General features: G+C 34.5%; 1 pseudogene; it reads right to left on the reverse strand.

The window, feature by feature from the left end:
* The window catches only part of LOC105003199, a 15028-nt pseudogene extending 7026 nt beyond the window's left edge, over positions 1-8002 (reverse strand).
* Between the last annotated feature and the right edge of the window lie 3362 nt (positions 8003-11364).

Consider the following 11364-nt stretch of genomic DNA (forward strand, 5'->3'; position numbering starts at 1 on the left):
TATGGTTTTTCCTGTGGTCATGTATGGATGTGAGAGTTGGACTGTGAAGAAGGCTGAGTGCCAAAGAATTGATGCTTTTGAACTGTGGTGTTGGAGAAGACTCTTGAGAGTCCCTTGGACTGCAAGGAGATCAAACCAGTTCATCCTAAATGAGATCAGTCCTAGGTGTTCATTGGAAGGACTGATGGTAAAGCTGAAACTCCAATACTTTGGCCACCTCATGTGAAGAGTTGACTCACTGGAAAAGACCCTGATTCTGGGAGGGATTGGGGGCAGGAGGAGAAGGGGACGAAAGAGGATGAGATGGCTGGATGGCATCACCGACTCGATAGACATGAGTCTGGGTGAACTCCGGGAGTTGGTGATGGACAGGGAGGCCTGGAGTGCTATAATTCATGGGATCACAAAGAGTTGGACACAACTGAGCTACTGAACTGAATTGAACGGAATTTGTATTATTATAGTAACCTTTAATGTCCATTAAAAACAAGATAACAAAATTTCCTTCTGGCTTCCAGAAATCTTAGCAAAAGACTCTACATGGATTTCCAATGCATTTTCTTACCTCCTCTTCACCCCACAAAAAGAGACCTTAGTTGCTTCTACTTAAAACATAAATTTTATTTTGTTTGTTTTTTCGTTCCCCAAAATCTTGATCCCCATCATAAATTTATTAGGCAATGTTTGCTTTGAAAATTTGAAAACAGGCCCAATGAGTGAGAGATTTTATGAGTCACCATAGAAACTATGTTGTATTAATCACCTTTAGCTCTACAGCAGATCACTCACAAATCTAGTTTTTAAACCACTGCCATTTATTACTTCCCACAGATGTCTGTGTTGATTAGACACTTTTGCTGATGTAGGGTATGCTTTGCTGACCTCAAGTCCGTCTTGTCTAGACATCAGGAGGTCATCTAGGACTGGTTGGTCTAGGGTGGCTCATTCTTATGCCTGGAAACTTGCTACATACTAGTTGGAGTTACAGAGGTGATGTGATCATTGTGTTTTTTCAGGTGACAGGCTACTCTAGGCTTTTTTTTTCTTTTTTTAATATATATAAACTAGATTACTTATTTCAATAGCACTAAGATAGGGAATGTCTCAGTGAAGATGCAGTTTTCTTCTTTCTGCTTGTGCTACATTTGCTTCTTCACTATTAACCAAAGTGATCTGCATGGCTGTGCTTAGAGTCAGTATAGGAGGCAACCCTCTGGACAGGGAGGACTGAATAAATTATAGCAATCTATGAGAAATTTTATATCTGAATAGTTTTGATTTCCTCCACAAAGATACACAATATCAAAGATTTTATTTTGCAAAGACTAGGTTAGTATGGAAAGGAAGGCTGTAGGAAGAATTGGCTTCAACTACAGAGAGAGTGAAATTAATAAGAAAAAATGAAGCTAACATTACTGGGTATTGTCCAGGGCTGGTGTACACACTGATGTTTTCCTTCAAAATTTGTTTTCTTCTCCATTCTGGTCCCCGTGTAAACATTTATAAGCTATTAAGTGCCTGAGTGATTTGAAATACAAACTGATCCAAATTGTCAGTGCCAACAGGCTAGAAAATAATAGCTAGCTGACCAAATATGGTATGAAGATAGAAATAAATTATGATTTTTGAAACTTCTGCATACTTTTTGAAAATTAATTTCAGAATAAAATGGTGAATCTGTCCAGATGGCATCTAGACAATTAATAATGTCATAAATCATTACTTTTTTTATGTGAGAAAAAGGTTTACTACAGTCCAATATCATTATTCAGTAAACAGTGAAACTTTATAATGGTAGAACACAGAATAAACACTACAGCCATTCACTTTTGTTTAAAAATTCACATTATTTTGATACATTTATATTATTCAGTGTCTTTATGCATAATTTGCATAATTAAAATATGAGTGCTGACTTATAGGATAATTGGTGGAAATAATGAAATTTTAAAAAATTTTGAAACTGAACAGTGCTATATATCTTCTATTCCACTGCAATTAGATAGGTGCATTCTTAGAAAAAAATACATTGTTAAAGCAATACTATTATATAAATTATTTCAGTAGAAAAAAGACTGATGAAATATAGAATTTTTTTTTTACCCATTGCTATGGTTAAAAATATTCAGGCCACTCTGACATAATATACCTCCGAGTCATGACACAGTATTTTTTCCAAATTAGGGTTAGGGTTTCTAGTAGATAGTTCCAAATTGAGTAACATCAATAGTGTTTAGTATAATCAAGTCATCTTACATAAGTAATGGATCACATTATAGCGAAATTTCTGTGACACAGCAAAGCATATTCTAACATACAGAGTAATAAGCAACTACTTGAAATGTTTGTTTTTATGGCATTCCACTAATTATAATTTCTGAGACTTTAGAGACTGTATTTCATCATCAGTTTCTAAATATATACCATATAATATTATGAGAGTATCTACATTTTAGACTTTTTACCCAAGAATAAATATTGATGGATATTTTTGAGTGATCCTCAAAAGTCATTTGGGAGAATAATTTTTTTTGTGAAAATATGAGAGCTTTAAATAAAACAGTGTTTTCGAGGGAATGTATTTGTATGTGTGTTTGTGAGAGAGAATTTCACTTATCTTAACAAAATGTTAGTGCTTAATATGTATTGGACTGTCAGAGCACTAGAAATATTATCTCAAAATTATCATAATACACTTATGAGGTAGTATATTAATATTTCACCCACTTCACAATGAGAAAATTGAGGTTAAGCCTTTGCTTAAATTCACATAATTATTACACATTGAAGTACAAAAGTTGATTTTTGAGCCTTTTATAAGTAGTGTTTAGTTTGAAATTAAATAGTTTATTTGTGTGATTATATCCCAACCTTTGGTCCATTGTTCCTTTCCGAAATGTTTCTATTGTAAAAATACTTAGAATGTTTTGATTATTTTATTCTTTTCTTCCCCAGGTCTGGCCTTAAAAATTCCCCATATTTTAAGAGTTTTCTGATTCATCAAACAGATTTTTTTTCTTCAAGTTTTGTCAAATTTTTCTAGTTGCTCCTGTCATTAGGTTAGCATGCAATACTGTTCTTTAGGGCTTCCCTGGTGGCCCAGTTGGTAAAGAACCTGTTTGCCAATCCAGGAGATATGGGTTCACTTCCTGAAAGATCCCCTGGAGAAGGAAATAGCAACCTGCTCCAGTATTCTTACCTGAAAAATTCCATAGACAGGAGCCTGGTGAGCTACAGTCCATGGGGTAGCAAAGAATTTTACATGACTGAGCATGTATGTACACATGCTTCATTACCATTCCTAGGAGCAGAACTCTTGTGATCTATTTATATAATAGGATTTCATATTTTAGCTGGACAACATTTCTCAGTTACCAGTAGTCCTACGAGCATGAATCTCTCTCTACTATCCATGAAGGTAATTAGCCACTGTATTATCTCAGACCGTCTATTGCAGATATCAGCATTGGACTGTGCTTAAGGAGATATATTTAAGAAAATAAACCCCCTAAGATAAAGAAGAGGAAGAGCAAAAGTAGGCAGAGAGACCTTGCAGACTGCAGTCTTGGTCTGACATTTGTTCATGAAGGGAAGAAAGGAGCACTGAGTAGAAAGAGCCGTAGACTGCAGTGCAGCCTGGTGAGAGTCTCAGCCAGGTCAATAAGGAGTCCCAGGACAAAGATTACCTATTAGAATTGTCCCAGATTAGGCAGGGATGGCTCAGTTTTAGGAATCCCACCAGGCTCAGTCACTGGCTGGGAGCACCCAGGGTGCGTGGCTGTGGCCTTACCCAAGGGGATAGTGTAACCTAGAAGGTGGAGCAAGTGAAGGCTGTTGATTCTCTATATTGCATGCAGCAAGTTTGTCCTGAAGGAAGACCTGGACTGTGAATTTCTGTGGTTGCCACAACTGCAATTTTACCAATGTTCCCCTGTTTTAGTTAGGTCTTTTATGATTCATTTTCTCTAAATAATGAGATAAACTTAAGTCCTGATTTTTAAGGTTAATGAAAATATCAAAGGAAAAATAGAAATGTATTATGAAAACTTACAGGTGCTATAAAAATACCACTTTTATGTCATCCCTTAGATATAGTTCCTTACCAAAATATTCCATTATTAGACTTAAGAAAATAGATAATAAATTTGAGTCATAGCAAACTATTATCCATTTTGATATGCTAATGATATATATGGTAAAACATTTCTAATAGAAGCAATAGTACCAAAGGCATACTCTACCCTAACCTCGTGATTAGAATTTGTCATTGTTTTCCATACATGCAGTTAAAAATATTTAATAATGTGATTTTCAATGGTCAGCACTTAATTGAGGAATTTTAAATGATTCCAAAATTGTAATCAGCCTTGAATTTCTAAGAAGAAAGTTGCCTCTGAGCAGGTACAGATTCTTGTGAGAGTATACATCATGAACAGAAAATAGGTAAATACATAAAATATGTAGATGAAGGTTCTTCTTTTCAAACCATATGTAATTATTTTGGTTAGATGAAACTGTTTTTGAAGTCATTTACATTTTAAGAAAATTAAGAAATTAACTAAAATGTTAATAAATTATATAAAATAAACTTTATAATCATAGATATGCATTCCAATTAAAAATCATAATTTTCCTCTGCCTATGAGTTTGTGACACTAGATTCTTTGCTTATTAATACACATATATAAATATTTGAAATGGTAAAGATTATATTCAGTTTGAGACTGATTATTCCTATATTAAAATCACTTTAATTATAGTTGCTCTGGGGTGAATTTAGTAGATAGAGTAGAAGAGGGAAAATTAAAAATTTATGACTAATATGTAATATCATATTAAAATACATTGTTTCAAAATATTGATACTATTAAATCCAAAAATAAAAACAACTTGGCACATGTATTTTAAATATTTTCTATCTTGTTTCACAGCATAGGAATAAGCAAGTAAAACTAAATAACTCCAAAACCAGTTTATGGTTTCCTTATAATAAATTATTAGTCCTGTGGAACCTCCAAACCACACTTAGAAGTACACATTTATTATTATTTCAAAGGTTTAAGAGAAGTAAATGAACACACATATGAAAAATTCCCATTTGGTGTTCCATTGCTAAGTCCTGTCTGACTCTTTGTGACCCCATGAACTGCAACACACCAGGCTTCCTTGTCCTTCCTTATCTCCCAGAATTTGCTCAAACTCATGTCCATTGCATTGGTGATGCCATCTAACCATCTCCTCCTCTGTCACCCCCTTCTCCTCCTGCCCTCAATATTTCCCAGGATCAGGGTCTTTTCCAATGAGTTGGCTCTTTGCATCAAGTGGCCAAAGTATCGGAGTGTCAGCATTAGTCTTTCCAATAAATATTCAGGGTTGATTTTCTTTAGGATTGACTGGTTTGATCTCCTTGCTGTCCAAGGGACTCTCAAGAGTCTTCTCCAGCACCACAAATTGAAAGCATCAGTTCTTTCAATTGCTCAGCTTTCTTTATGGTCCAGCTGTCACATTTGTACATGACCACTGGAAAACCTGTAGCTTTGACTGTATGGACTTTTGTTGGCAAGATGATGTCTCTACTTTGTAATATGCAGTCTAGGTTTGTCAGAGCTTTTCTTCCAAGGAGTAAGTTTCTTTTAATTTTGTGGCTACAGTCCCCATCCTCAGAGATTTTTGGAGCCCAAGAAAATAAAATCTGTCACTGTTTCTACTTTTTCTCCATCTATTTGCCATGAAGTAATGGGACCAGATGCCATGATCTTAGTTTTCTGAATGTTGAGTTTTAAGGCAGCTTTTTCACTCTCTTTTTTGACCCTCTTCAGGAGGTTCTTTAGTTCCTCTACTTTTTTGCCCATTAGAGTGGTATCATTTGCATATCTGAAGTTGTTGATATTTCTCCCAGTAACATTCATTCTAGCTTGTTTCATCCAGCATGGCATTTTGCATGATGCTCAAGAGGCAGGTAAGGTGGTCTGATATTCCCATCTCTTTATGAAGTTTCTACAGTTTGTTGTGATGCACACAGTCAAAGGGTTTTGTGTGGTCAGTGAAGCAGAATTAGATTTTTTTTGTTTTTGGAATTCCTTTGCTTTCTCTATGATCCCATGAATGTTGGCAATTTGATCTCTGGTTTCATCCAGCCTGGCATTTTGCATGATGTACTCTGGATATAAGTTAAATAAGCAGGATGACTGTATACAGCCTTGATCTACTCCTTTCCCAGTTTTGAATCAGTCTGTTGTTCCACATCCATTTCTAACAGTTGCTTCTTTGCCTGCATGCAAATTTGTCAAGAGGCCGGTAAGGTGGTCTGGTATTCCCATCTCTTTATGAATTTTTCATAGTTTTTTGTGATCCACATAGTCAAAGGCTTTTGTGTGGTCAGTGAAGCTGAAGTGGTTTTTTGTTTTTGTTTTTGGAATTCCTTTGCTTTCTCTATGATCCAATGAATGTTGGCTATTTGATCTCTGGTTCCTCTGCCTTTTCTTAACCCAGTTTGTATGTCTGGAAGTTCTCAGTTCATGTACTACTGAAACCTAGCTTGAAAGATATTGAGCATTACCTTGCTACTGTATAAAATGAGTACAATTGTACAGTAGTTTGAACATTCTTTGGCATTGCCCTGCTTTGGGATTGGAATGAAAACTGATCTTTTCAGTCCTGAGGCCACTGCTGAGTTTTCAAATTTGCTGACATATTGAGTGAAGCATTTTAACAGCTTCGTCTTTGATGATTTGGAATAGCTCAGCTGGAATTCCATCACGTCTACTAGCTTGGTTCAAGGTAATGATTCCTAAGGTCTACTTGACTTCACACTCCAGGATGTCTGGCTCTAGATGAGTGACCACATCTTTGTGGTTATCCATGTCATTAAGACCTTTCTTCTATAGTTCTTCTGTATATTCTTGCCACCTCTTCTTAGTCTCTTCTGCTTCTGTCTTTCCCATTTCTGCCATTTATTTTGCCCATCTTTGCATGAAACATTCCTTGATATCTTTAATTTTCTTGAAGAGATCGCTAGTCTTTCCCATTTTACTGTTCTCTTCTATTTACTTGCATTGGTCACTTAAGAAGGCTTTCTTACCTCTCCTTTTTATTCTCTTGAACCCTGCATTCACATGGGTATATCTTTTCCATTCTCCTTTACCTTCCATGTCTCTTCTTTTCTCAGTTATTTATAAGGCCTTTTCAGATGACTATTTTCCCTTCTTACTTGTATCTTTAGGATAATGATTTTCAACTTTTTGTATCCTTTTGTTATACTTCTGATTACCAAATTTATAGTATATTATTTAATTAAGAATGTTTATTATATATTGGAGCATAGCAGATTAACAATGTGTTAGTTTTAGGTGTACAGCTAATTGATACACTTATGCATATGCATTTATCTATTTTTTAAAAAATTATTTTCCCATTTAGTTTATTATTGAATTTTGAGCAGATTTCCCTGTGTTGGTGATTACCAAATTTTTTATAATAGATGAATCAAGTTAAATATTTTTACACAGTATATAAAAATACTGAAGATCTATCAATAATACAATAATTTAATGTTGTTGTTCAGTTGCTAAGTCATGTCCTACTCTTTGCAACCATGTGGACTGTAGTACATCTGGATTCCCTGTCCTCTACTATCTCCCAGAGCTTAAAGTCCATTGAGTCAGTAACGCTATCTAACCATCTCATCCTCTGCCGCCCTCTTCTCCTTTTGATTTCAGTTTTCCCAGCATCAGAGTCTTTTCCAGTGAGTGGGCTCTTTGCATTAGGTGGCCAAATTATTGGAGCTTCAAAATATGCACTATTAAAAAAAAATTTGTATTGATTGCCTTCTTCTTTTTATATACCCTAAGCATTCTCTTACATTTTGAATAGAATTCTTGCCCTGGATACTTACATGTATCTGTAACTGTAAGATCTTTTTCGAGTGCAAACTTGATTCTGAATCAAATTTATCTTTTAGAGCCTTAAGTAGTATGCTACATTCTAATGGATGGATATCCATGTAACACTACACATATTCACTATAGAAAATTCTTAAAAAATTGACTTGATTATACGTTGAGAACCTATGCCTAGGTTATGGATATTCAGCTATACTTCACTCACTTCAATTATTATATTATGGTATCTTGAAATCTTTATAGAAACAATCTTTAAGGTAATGCCAAAAGTTAAAGAATAAAAAGTCCCTACTTATTCATTATCCTTCTTTTAAGGAATGATTCTGTGTGCTCATTTTTAAAGGGATGAAAGCTTTCAAGCAAAGAATAAGAAATTTAAATTTTTTGGTGCTAGTATCATTATAGATTAAAGTGTTTTCAGAAAACTGACTATCTGCCAAAAATCAAGCTAGCCATATAACAAATTATTAGCAAGAAAAATGTACTCTCCTTTGAAAATTTCCTACAAGATGAAGTATTTAGGAAATAAGCTGCAATATATATATATATATATATATACACACACATATATATATACATACATATACACACATGCATTGAATATATTATTTCATTAGTTTAGTAAGATGGGGTGGTGTAAAATTTATGTTAAATAAAAATTTTAACCTGTTAGTAATTTATGACCTAAAATATAATCAACATTAATGAAATAAATGTGGTAAGTTTTTAAGTATATATGTCTAAAAACTGATAAGCTTTTATCTCCCCATTTTGCCAGAGTTGTTTCTAATATTGATGATCAGTGAAAACACGTGCTGACTAGGAAGAGGGCATAGTGAGTGTTAAGAAATAGAGGCTTTTGTGGAGCGGTAGTATCATAGCAAGAATAAATTTAAAATAACAGTAAGAAAGAAACTGAATTTGCTATATGTTATCTGGGAACTGTCTTTACAACCTTGGCTTCATTTGTAACAGAAAATCTATTTAAATTTCTCAAATACTTGTATATAATCAGCTCCAAACCTAAAAAATGTTTTGTTTTTTTTTTTTCTAGTCATAAAATAACTTGGCTTCTGGTATCATGAATGAGTTTAACAAGAGAGGAAAAAATGTCAAAGTTGTCAGGACTTTAAAAAGTAGATATTGTCTGTTTAATCAACGGACCCTAGACCACATAGGAATTTGTGTTAGAACCTGGAACATACAGAATTTTGGTTCAAGATGGTAACATAGAAAAATCCTTGGGACTTCCTTGGTGGTCCAGTGGCTAAGACTCCAAACTCCTAATGCAGCGGATCTGAGTTCAGTCCCTGGTCAGGGAACTGGTTCCCACATACTGGGACTGGAAGCTTGCATACTGCAACTAAAAAAGGATTCTGCATGCCACAAATAAGAATTCACATGCTGCATCAAAGATTGAGGGTACTGCATGCAGAAGCTAAGATCCAGCATGGCCAAATAAATAATATATATAAAAGAAAATTCCTGGCCTCACATGTGTCCTGAGACATGCTGAATCTATAGGTATACAGTAAATGGAACAAAATCCTCTGAAAGTAAACCCTGAAATCTGTCAGGATGACCTCTTCACAAGGGCAAATGACACTGAAGCAAATAGAAATGGCTGAGACACATTTTTGTTTTCCATAAACACCATCCCCAGCCTAGAGTTTCTGTCTTGCATCAGGCACCTCAGCTTTTAAGCTGTACACCTGTGGCTGATTCATGTCAATGTATAGCAAAAATCACCACAATATTGTAAAGTAATTAGCCTCCACTTAAAATAAATAAAAATTAAAAAAAAAATACCAGCATTTGAGAGAACAGGGAACATACAAACTGAATCAAAATTATGTAATGGGAAAGAAATCTTACCATTAGTTCTAAGAAAAAGTATTGAAATTTCAGCACACTAAAGTATAGTCAATCTGAATTGCTTTATTCCCAAATATAGTTTGTCTAATGCTTTATGGTCCTGTTTGATCTAGGTAAAATAATTTTTTGATCTAAGTAAAATAATTTTATAACATACCATTTATAAGTGCATTCTTTTATCTGGATTTTATAAAACAAAGCTAAAAATGTGAATTTGATTAAGGAAAACAAAAATTTTAATATTGATCCATATCTTTTGGACAGAGTAGCCTGGAGGGTATAGTTCATGTGGTTGCAAAGAGTCGGACAACTAACATATATGTTAGAGCAGAGCAACTAACATATATTTTGGGGGATGTATATAGCTCAGTTCATTTAGGGTTAAAAACAATTTTAAAATATAAGTGATGACAATAGCCTTTCACAGAGTAATAAGACTTCAGCTTTTAGCACTGCATTTTTCAGTCCTTGACCTAAAACCTTGATGAGAGGGTTACAACTGACATGAGGAAGTGTTATTTAAGTACTTGCGCAAAAGATATCTATTGTTGAGGAACAATTTTTGAGTGAGGATTTTATATAGTATCCTTTTATAACCCATAATAAAACTCATGATTGTGTCTGTCATTCCTCAGCAGAGCTAAAAATTATAGTCTAGAATCTGATCAATAGTATACTTAAGAGGGAATAAAATGTGGTATATCAATATTTTTCACTATCATTATTTTCTCAAAACCCATTACCTAATATGTGTGATAGTTACAGAAGAAAAATACAATATATAAGTTGCAAAATGATATATAACATAACATATAATGATGCTATTCTAAGGCATTTCTAATCAAGTTTTTGCTCTTTTCTAAATTTTATGTTTTTCTGATATTAACCGCGATGTTGCAAACTGGAAGTAAAGCACACAATGCAAATGATTCAAAATTTCTGTCATTGTCTTAAAATACCTTCTTGCAATCTGATTTCCACTGGCCTAAACTGAAAATGAAAACAGCAGTTATGAGGAATGGGGAGCTTCATTTCCTTAGATTGCTTTTAACATATATAAATCTCGTTTACTTGCTAAGTTGTCCTACTGTCTGCAACCCTCTGGACAGCAGCCTGCCAGTCTGCTCTGCCCATAGGATTTCTCAGGCAAGAATGTTGGAGCAGGTTGCCACTTCCCTCTCCAGGGGATCTTCCTGACCCAGGGATGAAACCCATGTATCCTGCATTGGCAAGTGGGTCCTTTTACTGCTGAGCCACCAGGAAAGCTCATATGCATCTAGAAGATTTTTATTTCATTACTATGGGAATGGCTTGCCTAACAGAGGAACAAGCACAAATTTAAGAAAGGACTTTCTCTTTTTTGTTATTTATAAGTACTATCTTCGAGAAGGAGTTTCGTTTTATGGACTTCTGCTGAATCAGAGAAATATTCAGAGGACACCAGTTATATAAGAATCCTTAGAAGGTTACCATGAAAGACTATGCCTGCTAACAGTGACTTAGTCAAAGTCAAGGACCCAAGTATGTGACTTCTGAATTAAAAAATGATCAACCATAATGATGATGATGAAGTTAAAAATGTTATATA

The sequence above is a fragment of the Bison bison genome, unplaced genomic scaffold (genome assembly GCF_000754665.1).
Source record: "Bison bison bison isolate TAMUID 2011002044 unplaced genomic scaffold, Bison_UMD1.0 scf7180017864464, whole genome shotgun sequence".
NCBI lineage: Eukaryota > Metazoa > Chordata > Mammalia > Artiodactyla > Bovidae > Bison > Bison bison.